General features: G+C 40.7%; 1 protein-coding gene across 1 annotated transcript in view; it reads left to right on the top strand.

Moving 5' to 3' along the window:
* The first annotated feature begins 6 nt into the window (after nucleotides 1-6).
* LOC115212270 (hydrocephalus-inducing protein-like) overlaps nucleotides 7-21,820 on the top strand; it is a 158,402-nt gene continuing 136,588 nt past the window's right edge. The window contains exons 1-5 of the mRNA XM_029781112.2: nucleotides 7-111; nucleotides 2,275-2,315; nucleotides 4,461-4,646; nucleotides 10,669-10,820; nucleotides 15,841-16,089. The gene's annotated coding sequence lies outside the window, so the exon portion shown is untranslated. The remainder of the gene's footprint in view (nucleotides 112-2,274; nucleotides 2,316-4,460; nucleotides 4,647-10,668; nucleotides 10,821-15,840; nucleotides 16,090-21,820) is intronic.

The following is a 21,820-nucleotide window of genomic DNA, read 5'->3' as shown; positions in this document are numbered from 1 at the left end:
AATTTTGGGACCGCGTCTCATTGCAAGCCAAATACCCACTGAGTCCGTCAGAGAAATCTGAAGTGGAAGACATTGGTGGCCATTCAGCGAAAAAGAATGTCCGAGTGAAAGGTAAGGGCAATTAGGTTTCAGATTTAAAGAGGATGTCCCGTTGTATTCATAGGTGTGTGTGTGTGTTTATTTTTGCTTTAGATTTGCACATGGAGGAGGGGATGTGCCGTTTTGGGCCCTTCTAAACTGGGGACAGGAATAGCTTAGTGAAATTGATGTGATTCATCTTCTGTTTTTGGTCTTATTTTCTGCAGATTGGTGTTTGGAGAAAGACATAATCGTGAGGAGTGTTTTGAGAGAGAGCAGAGGTCTGAGAAAGAAGAACTAAATAAAGTGTTTAGTCTGTGCGGAGAAAACAGACTTGGGAGTGCAAGAGAAGTAAATGAATCATCACCACCACCACCATCACCACCACCATCATCACCATCACCACCACCACCACCACCACCACCACCATCATCACCACCACCACCATCATCACCACCATCATCATCACCACCATCATCACCACCATCATCATCACCACCACCACCACCATCATCACTACCATCATCACCATCACCACCACCATCATCACCACCATTATCATCATCACCACCATCATCATCACTACCATCATCATCATCACCATCATCAGTCATCACCACCACCACCATTATCATCATCATCACCACCACCACCATCATCGTCACCATCATCATCATCATCATCATCATCATCACCACCACCATTATCATTGTCATCGTCACCATCATTATCATCATCATCATCATCATCATCATTTCAATGTCTGTTTTCCATGCTGGAATGGGTTAGATGGTGTGAGAGGATCCAGCAAGCCGGAGATCTGCCCCAGGATCCAGTTGTCTGTTGTGGTATGGTCTCTACAGCTGGATGTCCTTACTAACACCAACCACTTTACAGGTGTGTACTCTGGGTGCTGGGGGCACGAACACAGGTGTGATTTTTACATGGAACCAGAATGGAAACTTTTTATGTGGCATCAGTGCAGGCGCTTTTCACATGATGTGACTGGACAATGAGGGGGGAAAAAGACAGACTAAACAGGGGGCAAAACTTCAACATGCTTGGCCTATTAGGTCACTTCCCAGAAAGCACTAGATGCCAGAGTGTATGGTGTAATCTCACTTGACCTCACAATCAGTACTCAGAGGTCATGCACAACACTGACCGGCGGAAACCACATGTGGAACCAGGGAAATCATGAAGGTTGTTGACCAGTTCATGCTGATGATGATGAGGATGGTGATGCTGCTGCTGCAGATGAGGATGGTGATGCCGATGATGATGAGGATGCTGATGCTAATGAGGATGATGATGATGAGGATGGTGATGCTGGTGAGGATGATGAGGATGCTGCTGCTGATGATGAAATACTAAACTTTGTTTTGCTTTGTAATGGAAGAAAAAACATTCTTCACTCAAAAAAATCTTCCTTTAACCGTTTTGTTGCCATTTTTCTTTTGAAATCCTTTGTTTCAATTACGTTTGTCATGACTAAGCAGATTTTTGAAATGTAATTAAGGTAAAATTTTGATTGAAGGTTTTAATTTAGATTACATTAAAACAGAGATTTGATATCATGAAAGCAGGGATGGTCATAGCTGGACTGGTAGCTAAAGGGTTAATCTTTTTTTTATCTGAAAAATGACATTAAATGCTCTCATTACTTAGTCCTAGGAATGTCTGCTAAACTTAGACTCTAAACGATGTTAGAGAAGGAAATGGTTTTAATCCCCAGCGACAGCTGAACTTGTCGATATAAGGTCCACAGACTCTGATTTTGGTAATCCAGAAACCCATTGGAGTAGTTGCATTATTTACACATTTGTCCCCTATCTTGTTTGTTGTTAACCCAACGTTTCGGCTGATATTCCCTCCAGCCTTCATCAGGTGTCTTGGGAAAATTTCAAACCTGTGTTCTCATTCCTAAGTTTAAGAGCACGGGCTACTAACCCCAAGATTCCGAGTTTGATTCCAGGAAGTGACCTCAATATGATTAATAATAATAATAATAACATTGAAAAATACCTTAGGAATGAGAACCCAGGTTCGAAATTTCCCCAAGACACCTGATGAAGTTTGGAGGGTATATCAGCCGAAACAAGATGAGGACAAATGCCCATCAAATGTAAATAATGTACATAATTCCTCATCTCTTAAATATGGAACTTTAGTTCTTGTCTTCTTATTTTCCTGTAGACAAATTCCGCGAAGCAGAAAGGGAGAAAGACAAGTTTCACGTAAGTTGAAGAATTTAATGAAATCTCTTCCATTACTTGTCATTAATTCATAGCAGAATCAGAGAGTGGAATAAGGTTGAGACTAAAAAGTGGAATTCAGTTAAAAATTTGCAAAGTGAATAATGGCCAGGTTGTGGAAGTATTGCATACTTAAAACTGTAGCATGGCTTTTCTCCTGTCATTACTCTCGATTTTGTGTTTCTCTCCTTTTCCTGTTTTTCTCTGTTTTCTGTTTCCCTTCATTTCTTGTTTCTCTCCGTTTCCTGTTGCTCTCCTTTTCTGTTGCTCTCCTTTTCCTAATTCTCTTGTTTTCATGTTTCACTCCCATTCATTTTGCTCTCGTTTCCTGATTCTCTCCTTTTTCCAGTTTCTTTCCTTTACCTGTTGCTCTCCGTTTCCCCTCATTTCCTGTTGCTCTCCTTTTCCTCTTTACATTTCCTGTTTCTTTCCTTTTCCTCTTTCTCTCCATTTCTTGTTTCTCTCCTTTTTCTGTTGCTCTCCTTTTCCTGTTGCTCTACTGTTTCTCTTCTTTTCCCTTTGCTCTCGTTTTCCTGATTCTCTAGTTTTCTCTTTCACTCCTTTTCCTGTTGCTCTACGTTTCCTGTTGCTCTCCTTTTCCTATTTCTCTTCTTTTCCTATTGCTCTCCTTTTCGTGTTCCTCTCCTTTTCCCATTCCACTCGTGTTCCTGATACTCTGGTTTTCCTGTTTTTGTTCATTTCCTGTTGCTCTCCTTTTTCTGTTGCTCTCCTTTTCCGGTTTCTCTTTTCCTGTTGCTCTCCTTTTCCTGATTCTCTTGTTTTCATGTTTCACAGGAATAGGAGTGCAACAGGAAGGGTAAGTGAGGTTGCCTCTCAAATGCAGGTGCCATGGAAAATATAAACTGGTTGGTGACAGGAAGGGCATCCAACCATGGAACCTCTGTCAAAGTTGATGCAGGAACTCAGTGCAGCCCATCAAACCATCCAAATCATGCCAGCATGCTGTTGCTGCTGATGAGATGAGGGAGATTGTCTGCTACATCAAGCATGCTGGCATTACCATGTAGAGGCTCTCTCGTGATTTTACCTTGTCTTCTTTTAGTGTCAGTAGGAACAAAGTAAGGGCCAGCCATAAGGAAGGGTGAGGGTGATGCTGTTTCTCATTATACAAGCATCATGATGGTAGGGAGGTAGAGGAGTGATGAAAGGGGGGGAATTAAACAGGGACTGATCTGATGATTGTGTAGTAGAGTGCATCGGAGAGAAGGTGAGTGGTAGATGGAAGGTTAATGAAGAAGAGCAGTAGAGAGAGAGAGAGAGAGAGAAAATTAACAAATTAAAGCAAATCTGGAAAATCTAACCACTCGATTCCACTATCATCATTATTAGCACTTCTGTTAGAGATTCTACTCTTACCACCCCCAACCCTCCACCAATTTTTATCCTCTTCCTCACTCTCAGCCCTACTATGACAGATTCCTCTATTATCATCACCATCATTACCACCTCTATGAAGGCTTGTGGCTTAGTGGTTAGGGTATTGGGCTCATGGTCGTGAAATTGTGAGTTCGATTCCCGGCCGTGCATTGCGTCCTTGAGCATGACACTTTATCACTTATTGCTCCAGTCCACTCAGCTGGCAAGAATGAATTGTACCCATAATTCAAAGGGCCATGTTGACACACTCAACCACGTTAAGGGTATATGTGTATGAGGCGGCGAGCTGGCAGAAACGTTAGCACGCTGGGCAAAATGCTTTGCAGTATTTCGTCCGCCGTTACGTTCTGAGTTCAGATTCTGCTGAGGTCGACTTTCGGGGTCGATAAATTTAGTACTAGTTATGCACTGGGGTTGATATAATCGACTTAATCCGTTTGTCTGTCCTTGTTTGTCCTCTCTGTGTTTAGCCCCTTGTGGGTAGTAAAGAAATAGGTATATGTGTCTGTGGAGTGCTCGACCACTTTCATGTTAATCTCACAAGCAGGCTGTTCCATCAATTGGATGAACTGGAACATTCATTGTCATAACTGACAAGAGTGCCATTTTTTTTATTATCACCACCAGTGCTGCCACCACAATCTCACCCTTCTATTTTTCTTGAAGAAAACTCATTTTCTGGCCTTGGAATATTCCATTCTCTGACACATATCTTATTTCAATTTCCAGCCATCGGCCATACACTTGGAAAAGAAATGTTCTGGGATTTACATTTCTGCAGATGAACCTGAAGTCAATAAAGAAAAGATCGATCCTTCTCTTGGAGTTCCTCACATCCTCGTTGACTGTTCCGAAACTGACGCATCCTATCTCAATCAAATCTTGAATAGCAGCAAACTTCCAGTTGTTACTGAAGTAAGTTCCTTTGTTTGAAATATTAAGATTGTGTAATTCTTATGATTTTTCTCTTCTCCCTGTTTTTAAATTACAACAACAACAACAACAAAAATCTATAAATTTAAATCTTATTGTTCATGCAGTCTTGTTTTTACCCTTTTGTTGCCATATTTCTATTGGAATCCATTTTGTTTGTTTCGGTTAATTTAAAAAATAATCTTTCATCTTTTATTTGTTTTGAGTCATTAAACTGTGGCCATGCTGGGGCACCACCTTGGAGTATTTCACTTAAATGAATCAGCCCCAGTACTTATCTTCTTTTTAATCTTGGGACTTAGTCTATTGGTCTCTTTTGCTGAACTGCTAAGTTACAGGGATATAAATACATCAACAAGCAGTGGTTGGATGCAAGCACAAACACACACATGACGGCTTCTTTCAGTTTCCATCTACCAAATCCACTCACAAGGCTTTGGTTGGCCCAAGGCTATAGTAGAAGACACCTGTCCATGGTACCGTGCAGTGGGACTGAACCTAGAAACATGTGATTGGAAAGCAAACTTCTTACCACACAACCACAAAACTTATTGAAATAATTTTGTCATTCTTAAACAGTTTTTTGTGGAGTTTGGAACATCAATTAGTATGGAATTTTGAAGGAAAATTCTAATTTAGATGAGATTAAAACTGGAAGTTTGTATTGTAGATCCAGGGAGGCCTTAGTCGAATGGGTATGTTGGTTGGTTAGTTGGTATCAAAAGGGTTAGATTAATTTTAGGTGTAGTTGTGAACATAACTTAGGAAGAAACAGGTTCCCTATACAGACTTACATCTATCAAATGGAAACAGGAACTGCAATCTGTTTCAGCCATTGCCATGGTTACTTCAACAATCATCATCATAGTTTAACGTCTGCTTTCCATGCTGGCATGGGTTGGACAGTTTGACTGAGGACTGGTGAGCCGGAAGGCTGCACCAAGCTCAATCTGATCTGGTGTTTTTGTAATTATCAAAGTTTGTAATTTGGATTCATTAACTGTAAATTACTGTTACCTACCTTTTGTCATCAACTTGCCCCTCCCCTCAAAATTGTTGGCATTGTACCATAATTAGAAAGAATTATTATTAACCGCCTGATTGGCACACGTGCCAGTGGAACATTAAAAGCACATCCAAGTGTGATCATTGCCAGGGCCATGGACTGGCTCCCATGCCAGTGACATGTGAAAAGCACCATTCGAGCGTGATCATTACCAGCGTTGCCTTACCAGCACATGTGCTGGTGACACATGTAAAACAACATTTGAGCGTGGTCGTTGCCAGTGCTGCTGGACTGGCTCCTGTGCAGGTAGCACGTAAAAACTTCTTTGAATGTGGTCATTGCCAGAACCACCTGACTGGCTCTTGTGCCGGTGGCATGTAAAAAGCACAAACTACACAATCAGAATGATTGGCGTTAGGAAGGGCATCCAGCTGTAGAAACTCTGCCAGATCAGATTGGAGCCTGGTGCACGCATCTGGCTCACCAGTCCTTAGTCAAACTGTCCAACTCATGCCAACATGAAAAGCGGACGTTAAATGATGACGATGATGATTATGATTATTGTTGTTATTATTGTTTCAGTATTTCTAAGTCTAAGAAACTTATATGATAAACAGTGGAAGTGCATAGCTTAGTGGTTAGGGTGTTGGACTCGTTATCATAAGATTGTTGTTTCAATTCCTGGACCAGGCTGTGTGTTGTGTTCTTGAGCAAAACACTTCATTTCATGTTGCTCCAATCCACTCAGCTGAGTTATCCTGCAATGGACCTGTGTCCTGTCCAGCTGGAGCAAATGTATGCCATGGAAACATGGAAACCATCCCTATGAGTCTACATGACTCGGGAAGGAACTTCACTTTTCTTTTTCATATGATAAACATTCTTGATATTTCTGTCAGGAGCAGTCAACAAGTCAACAAAGATCCCTTACTGCTTCCTCTCCTCTACCTTACATAGATGGGACTTTTCTCAAAAATCCTTCTGCATGACCTGTAGCCTTGCATCAATTCAAATTTATTCACACAGTTCTTGGATCTGTCTGTTATGCTCTGATCGCCATTGGAATCATTAAACTCATTTTCATCTTTCACAACTTTCCAGCCTCCTTCTTCAGTGGCTCATACTTCTCCATCGTTTCATACTCTTTATCTTGCACCCTACCATCCTCTGGGATAGAGATATGTGGGCCCCTTTTTTTCTTTCTTGTTGGTGACTACAATGTCTGGCCTTCTTGCCTCAATCATTCTGTACCACATTGAATGGTGAAGTCTCACAAAAGCTTTAATTTGTCATTCTCTAACACTCCTGACTTCTGCTCCTGTCATTTAGCTCTGACAATTCCACATTTCCCTGAGATCATCCAGTGGATTGATCTGGCAACATTATCCAGTCATCTTTTGCACCCTCACTTGGCCAACTTAGCACATCCACTTAACAACATGGATCACCAGCCCTCCTTCTCTTCCACTTTTGTTGTTATTATTATTATTATCCCACTTGTTGTTGGTGGTGCTGCTGCTGCTCTTCTTCTTCTTCTTCTTCTTCAAATTCTGTTTCCATTTCTTGCCGCCTGTCTTCCTGATGCGTAAGGTAGAGAAATGTACTGTATACATTGGTAGGCCATTAAAACAAGCACACTAGATTGTTCATTTACAGTCATGTGATAGAAAAAAAAAGGGAAAAAATGAAAAATAGAAAAGTAAACAAATAAAATAAAGGTGGAAAAAAGAAAGAAAATTCACAGCGACAATGCTCTTTCCAATACGTGTGACGTACCACTTAAGACAATCTTTTGCACTTCATGTATGGATGGTAAGCCAGGGATCATTCTTAAATAATTTTCAATTCCGTTTTTGATCATTCCAAGTACTCCTACAATTACTGGTATTGTAACTGTCTTGAGATGCCACATCCTTTCAATTTTGATTAGCAGATCTTTATATCTTCTGAGCTTATCAAATTCTTTTGCCAACATATTAAGGTTACAGGGTTTGCTCACGTCAATCAATAAACAGACTTTATTGCTTTGGTCTTTCACAACAACATCTGGTTTGTTTGCTTTGGTGGTCCTACCTGTACATACTGGGAAGTCCCAAAGAGTAGTTACATTTTCTCCCTCAGTTACAGCCTAAGGGTTATGCTTGTACCATTTGTCAGCAGTTTTATCATCATTATTAAGGCAGTAAGCTGGCAGAATCATTAGCACGTCAGGCAAAATGCTTAGCAGTATTTTGCTCATCCTTATGTTCTGAGTTTTAAAAAAATTAAGTACCAGTGAAACACTGGGGTCAATGTAAACGACTAGTGCCCAAATTTACGGCCTTGTGCCTATAGTAGAAAAGATTATTATTATTATCATTATTATTATTATCATCATCATCATTGTTATTATTATTGAGTGAGAAAGCAGTACATGCCATCAAAGTGACACTGGGGTAACATATATGAAGCCCAGTATACCCAACATGACTACCCATCTGATAAGGGTACACCAGGCACGTGCATCACAACCATGTGTGTGCAACATGGTGATCTCATATCAAAATAAACAACACATGACCTTGCAGGTGGGGCCCAGTTAGAATTTTCTTCTGGTCGAGTAACCCATCCCGCTCAAAAGGTCCCTGAATAAGGGTTGTTTAAGGATGTTGAACGAAACATCTATGTTTCCAGAGGTGAATTATCCAAACTGCCAAGAATCCCTCTCAACACATGGCTATGATGCTCCCCCACTACTTCTGCCCATGATCAGAGATGCACATATCGTCAGCCACTAAAGGACATGTTCAACTGGTTACGGTCAAACAACTGACAAGCAAATCTGTGGTATTGAGCAGAATGTTTGCTGTAGGCCATCTTTTATACCAAGACAAAACAATGTACATGATAACATTTTTATCATTATTATTATTAATATTATTATTATTATTATTATTTAGTAGTCTTATTTTTGTCACTTGCTTTCACTGCACTACTGAGCACAGCTCTGTGTGCCTTGGGTATGTGCTGTGGTTTGTTGTGATGCTCTTATTTTTACTGTATTGAAAGTGTTTTACTTAGGATGTGTGTGGTGTCTAGTAGTGTTATTTTCTGTATGGTATATATACTTGTTGTTATTATTGTTAAGGTGGTGAGCTGGCAGAATCGTTAGCAGTCTAAGCAAAATGCTTAGTGACATTTCGTCTGTCCTCACATTTTGAATTGAAATTCTGATGTCCACTTTGCCTTTCATCCTTTCAGGGTAGATAAATTAAGTACCATTTGAGTACTGGGGGGTCGATGTCATCAACTATCCCTCTCCCCCAAATTTCAGGCCTTGTGCCTATAGTAGAAAGGATTATTATTATTATTATTATTATTAGCTGTAGGTGCAGGAGTGGCTGTATGGTAAGTAGCTTGCTTATGAACCACATAGTTCCAGGTTCAGTCTCACTGTGTGGCACCTTAGGCAAGTGTCTTCTATAGCCTCAGGCCGACCAAAGCCTTGTGAGTGGATTTGGTAGAAGGAAACTGAAAGAAGCTCGTCATATATATGTATATATAAATATATATATATATGTATGTGTGTGTGTATATGTTTGTCCCCCACAACATTGCTTGACAACCGATGCTGGTGTGTTTATGTCCCCATAACTTAGCGGTTCAGCAAAAGAGTCTGATAGAATAAGTACTAAGCTTACAAAGAATAAGTCCTGGGGTCGATTTGTTTGACTAAGGGCAGTACTCCAGCATGGCCGTAGTCAAATGACTGAAACAAGAAACAAGCAAGTAAAAGAGAGAGCAGCAGCAGCTCAAAATCCACCAAGGTCACCATTGTGTTTCATTCTTCTGGAGTTGATGAAATAAAGTACCTGTTAAATACTGGGGGGTCAGTGGTATCAACAAACTCACTCTCATAAAAACTGATGGCCCAAACCTACCTGCACACAATTTGTCCTTATTAAATCTCTTCCTCTCATACTCCTAACCCTCCCACTCTCTCTACCTGTGTCCACTCACTACAGTCCCCCGTCCCTGCTTACCCATCCACTCACCCATCCAAGCCCTGGTCCCACTTCATTTGTATACACCTTCCTCTGACTTGAGTGTACCCCCTACCTTATTACATATTCACCACCTCTCTCTCTCTCTCTCTCCATTCAAGGTAGCCATTGTATCTCTTCCTCTACTGCGAAACCCCTGTTCCTGTCCCTCCATTCATACTCCCTCATCACTTCCCTCAATAATCTTCCTCTTCCCCTCAGTTGAGTGGGGTGTGTCTTGTCCCCCAAGTTAATTGCTAATCTCAATGCTGATGGTGCCACATATAAAGCACCTGGCACACACCCATAAAGTGGTTGCTAGTGTTAGGAAGGGCATCCAACCATGGGAACCAAGCCAAATCCAGATGGCAGAGCTTGGTGCAGTCTTCTGACTTGCCAGTTCCTGTTAAACCATCCAACCCATACCAGCATGGAAAGAGAGCATTAAACCATGAGGATGATGAGGAGGAGGATTAAGGCAGCAAACCGGTAGAATTCTTGGAGCATTAGGAAAATACTTTGCAGCATTTATTCCTACTCACCATGTTCTGAGTTCAAATTCCATGGTGAGAGTCAACTTTGCTTTCATTCCTCTTGGCTTGATAAAAGAAAATACCTGTTTCTTTACCACCCACAAGGGGCTAAACACAGAGAGGACAAACAAGGACAGACAAACGGATTAAGTCAATTATATTGACCCCAGTGCATAACTGGTACTTATTTAATCGACCCCGAAAGGATGAAGGGCAAAGTTGACCTCGGCGGAAATTGAACTCAGAACGTAGCGGCAGACGAAATACCGCTAAGCATTTCGCCCATCGTTCTAATTAAAGAAAATACCAGTCAAGTACTGAGGTTGATGGTAATGACCAAAGCCCCTCCCCTCAAAAGTCCCCAAAATATGAAACTGCTGTTATTGCTTTTGCTGACATTTTCTTAGTTGAATGTTTATGAATTTTACATTCTGTTTTGTTAGGTTTTGGATGGCCTGGGTTTAGGCCCCAAAGGTCCACCTATACCACCCCCATCTACATTTGCTGTTGTGCAATATCCATTGAAGAGAAAACCTCCAGCTGGGCCTGAGATATCGAAACAATACATATTTGTGGCCTCTTCTCCTTCAGATCCGTAAGTATGGTTTACAATGTTATATAACCGAAAGAAAATGCAGTTATGTATGTGTGTGTGTATGTGTGTATATCAATATGTATACACACACACACACACACACACACACGTATGTATCATCATCATTTAACATCAGTTTCCCTTGCTGGTTTTGGGTTGGCTGATTTGACGAGCTGGTAAGTCCAGGAGGTGCCACACTAGATTCCATTTGTTGTGGCATGGTTTCTACAGCTGCATATCCTTCTTAGTCCCAGTCACTTGACAGAGTGTACTAGGTGCTTTTTACATGACACCATTGCTGGTGCTTTTTATGTGGCACCCTCACCAGTGCCTTTTATGTGGAACCATCACCAGTGTTTTTTAAATGGCGCTATCATCAGCGATTTTTATGTGGCACTATCACCAGTGCTTTTCATGTGACACCACCTCTTCCACAGGTTTCCTCATCTGCTAGGTTGTAACACTTTTCCATACAGCTGTCTTCATTCATTCACAACTCATGACCATACCAGTGCAGTTGTCTCTCTTGCACACCACATCTGATGCTTCTTAAATCCAACTTTTTTCTCAGGGCGCTTACACTCTGTCATGTATGCACACTGGCATTACACATCCAGCGGATATATATGCATAGGTTTACCAACATGCTATCTTTAAGATAGCATGTTAGCATGAGATATAATTTTTAAAAAGCTTTCAATGTTTTAATTTTTTTCCTCTTTATCTATCAAAGTTAATTAATGACTTTTACATGTCAAATATAATAATGAACTGGTCAAGAAACTGCTAAGATGGGTGGGTATCTGGTGGAAGAGAAATCCTCATAGTCTTTCTCCCTGTTTAATGGTGGAATAAAGGCAACTAAAGTGAGATTAAAAGGGTGATTCTAGAGATTATAATTGTTTGCTCCGTTCGACTTATCTTTAGTGGTGAAAACATTTTTAATATTTATATTGGTGCAGGTGTAGTTGTGTTGTAATATATTTGCTTCTCATCCACATGGTTATAGGTTCAGTCCCACTGCAACTATTTTCTACAATAGCCTTAGACTGACCAAAGCCTTGTGAGTAAATTTGTTGTGTGTGTGTGTGTGTGTGTGTGTGTGTTTGTCCCCCACCGTTGCTTGATAAGTGGCTTTGGTGTGTTTATGTCCCTATAACTTGGCAGTTGACTGATGGAATAACTACCAGATTATGTAAAAAGTACTCGGGTCGATTCGTTTCATTCAACTGAAATCACTGAAGGCAGTGCCCCAGCAGGGCCACAGTCTAATGACTGAAACAAGTAAAAGATATGATTATTATTAAAATCTTCCCCAGGCATAGCTGTATGGTAGGAAGCTTGCTTTCCTACTACATGTTTCCAGGTTCAGTCCCACTGCGTGGCACTTTGGGCAAGTATCTCCTATAGCCTCAGGCCAACCGAAGCCTTGTGAGTGGATTTGGTTGATGGAAACTGAAAGAAGCCTGTCATATATATTTAAATATATATATATATATATATATATATATATATATATAAAAGAATTTTTTGCGTAATAAGATTTAAAAAAACCAAGTCTGTATAGATATTAGAGCATTTATAGATAGGTCTTACAGCCATTTCTAGGATATTAATTAATAATATCCCTTCATCGGAAACGGTGTGAGAGGAAAGTTAAGTCATAGTTAGTTTAGATGTGATACAAAACAGAGTGTGAGGTGGAGGAAAGAAAATATATGCAAGATATGTATGGGTATTGAAGTTGTAAATCCGTTTTATAGGCATAATGGTATATACTATGGCAATCCCTCAAGGTCGAGGATGATGGTCTTCGCGCAAATTTATTGGTGAGTCCGCAGGTGACTGATAAGACCAATTCTTGCTCGAAAAGATCGGTCACAGTGCGGACATCTAGTGCCTGAAGGGAGAGTCGCACATGGTTGTTGTTGGCGCTCCTTCCGCCGTCGTCGTCTTTTCTCCTCCAGCTCTGCAGACGTTTTCGACTCGAAATTCGCCGTTCCCTCGTGGATGGTGGTTTTCCAGAGTGGTCTGTTTTTTGCCGTTTCCTCCCAGTTGGTGAAGTCAATGTCACACTTTTTGAGGTTCGGTTTCAGGGAGTCCTTGTAGCGTTTCTTCTGGCCTCCTTTTGTACGCTTGCCGTCTTTGAGTTGGGAGTAGAAGATCTGTTTGGGAAGTCGTTCGTCAGTCATTCTAACCACGACTCCCTATTTCTAGATCATTTTAAATACAAGCCTTTGACTCTGCAACACTGTATATAAATTCCCAACTGCAAATAACCAAGTTTAAAAATCTGCTGGATCTCACTCATAAGGGAATCTTACATTGCTTATAAACTCTATATTTGGAAGGACTCATATTAAACTCTGTTGGACTTTTGGATTCTACTCAAAGGATATTGGAATATTGCATATATACCATTATCTCGATGCCAGATAATGGTATTGTTACAGAATCACCCGTCGCCGCTTGCCCGAACGGGCAAGTTCGCCACGGAACCCAGAGAGAGGAGAGATAGACACAACAACAACCGCAGCAGCACAGAGAGATACAGAGAGGCAACCGAGAGAGACACAAAACGGCAAGGCAACAACTGGCTTACATTTAACAACTAGTTTATATGACAATCAATTGTTACAACATCAAAGCATTTAAAGGAAACAACAAATCAATACAGGTATACAACAGATCAAAGCATTTAAACATGCAAGTAACAATATAACAGTCCGGTAGCGACACAGTTCTTTTTCAAATCACATCAACAGATAACGTTCACAGTTCTTTAAAGACTTTTTCTATTTTCTTCTTTCTCTTTCTTCTTTCTCTTTTTTTTCTTTTACATCGTAACACGTAACAATACAATTAAATACCTTAATTCCTAATTAGAATGGCCAGTGTCCCATATTGTAGTTCATCTCTCTCTGTACAGCTTATTCCTCTGTATATATCCCTTTCTGCGCTGCTAGTTCCAACCTGCCCAGCTCTCGCATCCCAACCGCCTGCCCTGACAACCAAAATCCAACTGTCCTCTTTGACGACCGAATACCAACTGACCCTCTATCACTACCCCTCCATCTGTCTCTACTGCTTATACCCTCTCTATCTGCTCTCAGCCCTAACTGCCTATCTCTATCGCACTGCTGCTGTCATTCTCTCATGACAGCTCTCAGATCCCTTACTCTATCTTTCTCACTACTGCTAGATTCTTCCTCTTCTTCGGCCCTCACATCTCTCTGACCCCCAATTGACCCCACAAGGCCAAAAGGTCCCTCCAAAAAGCCATTAGTCTTCCAGTAAACAAAAGGCTGTTGCTTTTCTTCCAGACATGCCGGCACCACTCCCAAAAGTGGGTCAAGAAATACTGCACTAGCCAATTTATATATGTATATATACACACACACACACACACAGGTGTGTATGATTGTGTATATATATGTATATGCTATATCAGATTGGAGCCTGGTGCTGCCTTCTGGCTCGCCAGCCCTTGGTCAAACTGTCCAACCCATGCCAGCATGGAAAGTGGATGTTAAATGATGATGATGATGATGCTTGTGTGTCTGTGTTTATCCCCCTGCCATTATTTGACAACTGATGTTGGTGTGTTTACATCCACAAAACTAGCGGTTTGGCAAAAGAGACCAATGGAAATCTGTTGGGTTTACAAAGAATAAGTCTGGGGTCGATTTGTTTGACTAAAAGTAGTGCTCCAGCATGGCTGCAGTCAAATGACTGAGACAAGTAAAAGAATAAAAGAATAGCCATGGTGAAAATATTACATTGCTTAGAAACAGGTGAAAGTTGGTGACAGGAATGGCTTCAGCCATAGAAAGTCTGCCTCACTAGACTCTGATCCATGAGAACATGGAAAGTCGACATTAAAACGATGATGACGACGGCTGCGGTTGCTGCTGTTGCTGCATAAAAAAGCTAATACTTTGAAACATTGATATTTACTAAATTTATTCTTTCAAAATCTCTGTCGAAGTCTACCAATGTTGTAAATTACTATATTCTACTTGTTTTATGTTCAAGTTGGCCAGATCTGGCCTGTCACACCTGCCCGACAATGTCATTCTAAAGAAAACAATCTCATCATTGGAATTTCAAAGCGATGAGATCATTGATTAATTCAAAACAACATGGCAGCCCTGCTGGTGCCAGTGCCATGCGAAATGTACTGTCCACTCTGTGATGTGGTTGGCATTAGGAAAGGCATTAAGCTGTAGAAACCTTGCCAAACAGGTAAATGGAATTTGATGCAGCTCCTGTCAAACTGTCCAATCCATAGCAGCAGGGAAAATGGATGTGAAATGATGATGATCATGATGATGATGAATGGATAAATAAGCATTACATTTGACAAGTGTAATCTGAATTAGAAAATTACTATTTTTTAATCTCACAACAAGAGATATTCAGCAACAGTATTTTGTAAGTAAAGATTGTTTGCCAACATAACATGGCAGTCCTGGTTTAGGACGAATGTTGCTGTACTTTAGCCCCAGGAGACATCATCTCCAGCTGGCTATACGACACGATCTGTGTCCTTATATTTTCGAACAAGGGCATTTAGAACCCCCACTCAGCTCAAAACAATATCCGTGTATCTCGATTTCCAGATTATTTCCTTTCATCAGCACAGAATAATTGGCTAGAGGTGGCACTGCCAAATTCCCGTTCAAAATATATAGTTTCCAAACAGACAACTAGTCACTGATTTATAAATTAGAAAATTACTATTTTTTAAATTTCACAAGAGATATTCAGCAACAGTATTTTGGAGTAAAGATTATTTGCCAATATAACATGGCAGTCCTGGTTTAGGACGAATGTTGCTGTAATTTAACCCCAGGAGACATTGTCTCCAGCTGGCTATACAACATGATCTGTGTCCTGGGGCTAAATTACAGCAACATTTGTCCTCATCTAGGACTGCCATGTTATGTTGGCAAACAATCTTTATTGTAATCTGATTGTTTAAGATTAATAGAAATCTCCATTTTATTTAAACAAATAGAAACATTGGCTTTGAGGAAAAGTTTAAAGAATCTGATATTGAAGACGTGCAGGTTATTGAGAAAGAGAAAGGAGAACGAACAACCCAGACCAGTCGACCAAAAGCAAAAGGTGAAAAAGCAAAACTGGCTTCCGATTCTGCTAAACGAAGAAGTGCAGAAAAGAAAAAATCAGCCCATCGTTTGTCACAGTTTGCTATTCCTTCTCCATTGTTTGGACTCAGTTCACCTGGCTCTGATGATATTTTCAGGTATTGTGGTGTTTCTCTATTAAATTCTGGACGATTTAACTTTTTTTTTTGCTTGGTTTGGTTTGGTTTGGTGGAAGGTCTTTTGCTTCTGGCCCCTACAAGCAGGTCTTCATGATCCCTTCCAGCTTGCAGAACCACCTGCATCTCCTGCTAAAACCACTATAAATCCTCATGGCTGCTACTGGCCCCTTGACCTCTGCAGGTTCTCATAGCCTCTGCAAACCCTCATGACCACTGCAAACCCTCATGGCCATTGCAGGTCCTTGTGTTCCTCGCAGGCCCTCATAGCTACTGTGAGAACCTACACCAGGGACATTGGTACATATTGTTTTCTCTAGACAATGCCTGTTACTGACTGCAGGAAAAAACAGAAGTGAATTGATTATTAGAAAGGTAGAATAAAGTCCTTGGGGGTGTTTGTTCTGGTTAGGCCAACTATGCTCTTCTCCTTTAGTAGGTCACTAAAATACAGTACCAGTCAAGAACTCAGATCCATGCAATCAACTCACCCACAACCCATCAAAAATTGTTGGCCTTGTGGCTAAATTAAAATCCATTGTTGTTGTTGTTATTATTAAGGCAGCGAGTTGCAGGATCATTAGCATGCCAGACAAAACGCTTAATAGCATTTCGTCCGTCCTTGCGTTCTGAGATCAAATTCCACCAAGGTTGACTTTGCCTTTCATCATTTGGGGGGAGGGGGTCAATGAAATAAGTAACAGTTACGCACTAGGGTCAATGTAATCAACTAATCCCCTCCCCCATCAAATTGCAGCTTTGTGCCTATAGTGGAAAGGATTATTATTATTATTATTATTGTTAAGGCGGTGACCTGACAGAATTGTTAGCATGCTGGACGAAATGCTTAGCGGTACTTCTGTCTCTATGTTCTGGGTTCAAATTCTACTGAGGTCGACTTTGCTTTTTATCCTTTTGAGGTCGATAAGCTAAATGCCAGTGAAACACTGGGATCAATGTAATTGATTCACCCCTTCCACCAACATTGCTGTCCTTGTGACAAAATTTGAAACCTTTATTATTATTATTATTATTACCTCCGCCTTAGCAAAAGTGGAGGTATTGTTTTCAGTCATGTATGTTTGTTTGTTTGGCCATAGTCTAGATATCTCAAGAACCACTGGATAAATTCAGATGAAACTTTCAGAGATGTTTGGCCTCATGACTGGTACAAACTGCTTAGGTTTATGGATCAATCCAGTACTGGACAAGGATTCTGGATTATTTTTCCTGTTTTTTTTTACTTAAGTTTTGAGAGCAGTCAGCTTCATTTTTAGTATCCTCGTTTATGAGAACAGTCAAATTTATTTCAGATATTCTCATTCTAAAAATCATCTCCTGCTAATCGTTGAGAGGACGTTGGTGTTGCCTTGGTGGAGGTTTGCGCTCTCTGAGTGCTCTTATTATTTTTATTTGAGCTGGCAGAATCGGTAGCATATCAGGCAGAACGCTTACTGGTATTTCATCTGTCTTTACTTTCTGAATTCAAATTCTGCCAAGGTCGACTTTACTCTTTAGGGGTCAATAAAATAAGTACCAGTTATGCACTAGGTTTGCTATAATTGACTTAACCCTTCCCCTGAAATTAATGGCCTTGTGCCAAATTTGAAACCATTATTATTGGTATCATTTGTTGCTGATGTTGGCTTGACCTTTCATCTTTTCTAGGGCACTAAAATAAGTACCATTTGAGCCCGGTTTGGTGGTGGGGTGGGTCAATGTAATTGCCTGACCCTCTTCTCCAAATTTCAAGCCTTGTGTCTATAGCAGAAAGGATTATTATTATCATTATTATTATTATTATTAAGCTAGGGTGGTGAGCTGGTAGAATCATTAGTGAGTTGAACAAAAGGCTTAATGACACTTCATCTGCCTTTACCTTCTGAATTCAAATTGAGCCCTAAGGGGTCAATATAATTGACTTACCCAGTCTCCTGAAAAAATTGCTGGCCTTATCCAAAAATTTGAAATCATTATTATTATGTTTTTTCCTTCTTTCTTCAAATTTTCTTCCGTTTCTCGCCGAGTGTTTTCCATACACCTAGGGCAGAGAAGGGCATTGTATGCATTCCCAGATTACACGTGCAAATTCACAGATAAAATATGTATTTAAAAATTAATAAATAAATAAATTCATGGATGGATGTTATTTTCACAGCGATAGTGCTCTTCTCAGTACACGAGCCGTTCCAGTTAATACGATTTTTTGCACTTCCAGTAGGGATGGTAAGCCTGGAATCATTTTCAAATAGGTTTCAGTACCTTTTTTTATCATTCCTAGAGATCCTACAATCACTGGTACTTAGTCGCCTTGAGATGCCACATTTTTTCAATTTCCATTAGCAGGTCTTTATATTTACTAATCTTGTCAAATTCTTTCGCCGCTATATTGTGATCACAGGGAATACTCATGTCAATTAATAAACACATCCTTTTTGTCTGATCTTTTATAATGATATCCGGTTTATTGGCTTTTATAGTCCTGTCGGTCTGCACGGGGAAGACCCATAGAATCGACACATTTTCTCCCTCAGTCACAGCTTCAGGATGATGTTTATACCATTTGTCAGTGGTTTTGATTTTATAATGCTGACATATTGTAAAATCAAAACCACTATTATTATTATTTTTACTATTAAGGTGGCAGAATCTCTAGCATGCTGGACAAAATGCCTAGCACTATTTTGTCCATCTTTACGTTTCTGAGTTAAAATTCTGCCAATGTTGACTTTGCCTTTCATCCTTTTGGGGTTGATAAGTTTAAGTACCAGTTGAACACTGGGGTCATTGTAATTGACTCACCTCCTCCTGCAAAAATTGTTGTCCTTGTGGTAAAATTTAAAATCATAATCATCATCATTATTATTATTATTATTATTATTATTATTATTATTATTATTATTATTATCATCATCATCATTAACGCTGCAAGCTGATAGATTTGGTGGCACTACTTTGTGACAATTTGTCTGACTTCATGTTCAAATTCTTGCCAGGTCAACTTTGACTTTCATCCTCTTGATGGGTACCAGTTATGCACTGGGGTTGATGTAACCGACAAAACCCTCTTTCAAATTTCAGGTCTTGTGCCTATTGTAAAAAGGACTATTATTACCACCTCCATCTTAGCGAAGGCAGAGGTATTGTTTTCAGTTGTGTTTGTTTGTTTGTTTGTCCATGGACAAAATATCTCAAGAACCGCTGGATGGATTCGGATGAAACTTTTAGGAATGCTTTGCACAAACTGATTAGATTTTGGGATCGATCCAGTACCGGACAAGGATTCTGCATTATTTGTTATACCTACTTTACTTTACATGATTACGATTACAAGTCTTTCTCAATCATCTCCCTTTAGGCTTTTTCCAACGTTTTATTTTCGTTTCTCTATTATTAATTTTACTCTCATCTCTATCTTAGTAGAAACTGATGGATAAAGAAATCAAACTACATTAACAAATGGCAGCAAAACCGTTCAGAAATTAATTAACACTAACATATTTTTATAATATATATATTATAAGGGCCATGGAGACGGAGAACCCGGTGAAGAGGTAGAGGGAGGAAGAAGAACTAAAAGAAGGACTGGAAGAGCTAAAGGAAAAGAAAAAGCTCAAGCAGGACCAAAGTGTGAAACAACCAGAAATAGAAGTGGAACCGCAAAGGATGGAACCAAACAGCGCACACGGGTGTGTATGTTCTACCTGAGAGGTTCCTGCTGGCATGGAAAGGAAGGTGCAGGCTGCCGCTTTGCACATCGGGGACCCTGCCACAGAGACACGAGGCAGATGGACAAACCATCAACACAAAGAAAAGGGATGGACCACGCACCACCTGCCCCAAAACGGAGGTACGCAGATGTTGTGCGCGCCACAAACAGCCAACATGATGTTGTCGAAAGAGCAGCTGCTGAGCAACAATCTTTTTTGTGCATGGCACAAAAGATTGTACAGCAGCTGACCTGGCTTCATCAAACCCAAGCCCGCAGGTGGGACTACCCACTATATACCAGACCACCACAGCAAACAGACACAGGATGGATACCGCCGGCAACAATGTACACCTCACCTCGATACTCCTACTGAACATCAGAGGACTGCAAACACTCAGTAACAGGACAAAGATCCCGTTCCTGAGAGACTTTGTTGCATGCAATCAAGCCTTATGCATAGCACTTACAGAAACGCACCTGAAACCGGACATAGCAGATGCGGAGTTACACATACCACAGTATGCTGTACTACGGACCGACAGGAAAGAAAGGAGTCATGGAGGTGTTGCTATGTACATCCGTGAGGACCTCACACCCCAGGTCCTCTTGTCATACTCAAACTCGGTGTGTGACACACTAATTGTACATATTAGGCAACTTGATGTAGTTGTGTGTGCTACATATCGCCCTCCAGATGCCCCAAGCCATGTGGGCAAGTTTGAAGACTGCCTTATAAAAATAGAAGAAATTCTAACCACATTAGAGCAACACATAGGTGTGCTTCTTATGGGAGACTTCAATCTGCCCAATGTCAGATGGCCCGAGGGCCTTTCTCTCCCAGGAATGACAAGATGTGAACGAGGACAGGCGAGGTCCCTCCTGAACCTCATCAACACCCTGTACATGGAGCAGGTAATACTCCAACCAACCAGGGCAGGTAACACACTGGATCTCTGCTTCACAAATGACATGGATCTCATCCATAATGTGAAAGTGACACCGACACTACTCTCGGATCACAACATGATAGAGCTGACCATGTACGGGCCAAAAGAGAGCACGGACATGCAGCCTACAAGAAACCCTCAAAATCTTTCCAGCGTGAACTACCATAAGGCAAACTGGAAACAAATTGAGAAAGAGATCCTCAAACAAAACTGGCCTAAATGTCTCTCCTCGCCAGACATCGACGTGAAACTTCAACAATTCATGTCTGTAATGCAAGCCATATGCTACAAATGTGTCCCAGAGAGAAAGGCCACTGTACACAAGAACAAAATCCCCAGAGAGAGGAAAATTTTAATGAGACGGCGTACGAAATTTTCAAATCGCCTAAACAAACAGATTGAAAGCAGTGAAAAGTCCCGCCTAAAAATAAAACTGTTGGAAATCGAAAAATGTCTGCAACTCTCCCATGAAAAAGAAAGAGCAGACAAAGAAGCCTGGGCTATAGAAAACATAAAATCTAACCCCAGAGCTTTCTACAGGTATGCCAAAGAAACAGCTACAGTGCACTGTAGAATAGGGCCACTCCTCGAAAAGGATGGCACACTTACAGGAAAACCAATGAGGGTAAGTGAAATACTAAATGAGCAATTCAAGAGTGTTTTCACTCCACCCCTTGGGCATCTCCAAATCACCAATCCAACTGACTTTTTTACCACTGCAGATATAAAATCAGAGGCGGCGACGATAGATTACATCGATATAAAGGAAGACGATGTAACCAAGGCTATAGATGAAATGAAAACAGACTCAGCTACTGGCCCCGATGGATTCCCGGCAATCCTCCTAAAAGCATGTAAGAGAGTCCTAGCAAGACCACTGCAGTTCCTCTTTCAGAGCTTCCTTGCAGCTGGCAAACTTCCAGGAAAACTGAAGGAAGGTAAAATATGCCCCATTCATAAAGGAGGTAGCAGAGCGGAAGCCAAGAACTATAGACCTATATCTCTGACCTCACACATCAGCAAGGTCATGGAACGAATAGTCAGAAGGAAGCTG

The sequence above is a fragment of the Octopus sinensis genome, linkage group LG1 (genome assembly GCF_006345805.1).
Source record: "Octopus sinensis linkage group LG1, ASM634580v1, whole genome shotgun sequence".
Taxonomy (NCBI): domain Eukaryota; kingdom Metazoa; phylum Mollusca; class Cephalopoda; order Octopoda; family Octopodidae; genus Octopus; species Octopus sinensis.
This window is presented reverse-complemented; position numbering and strand designations above follow the sequence as displayed.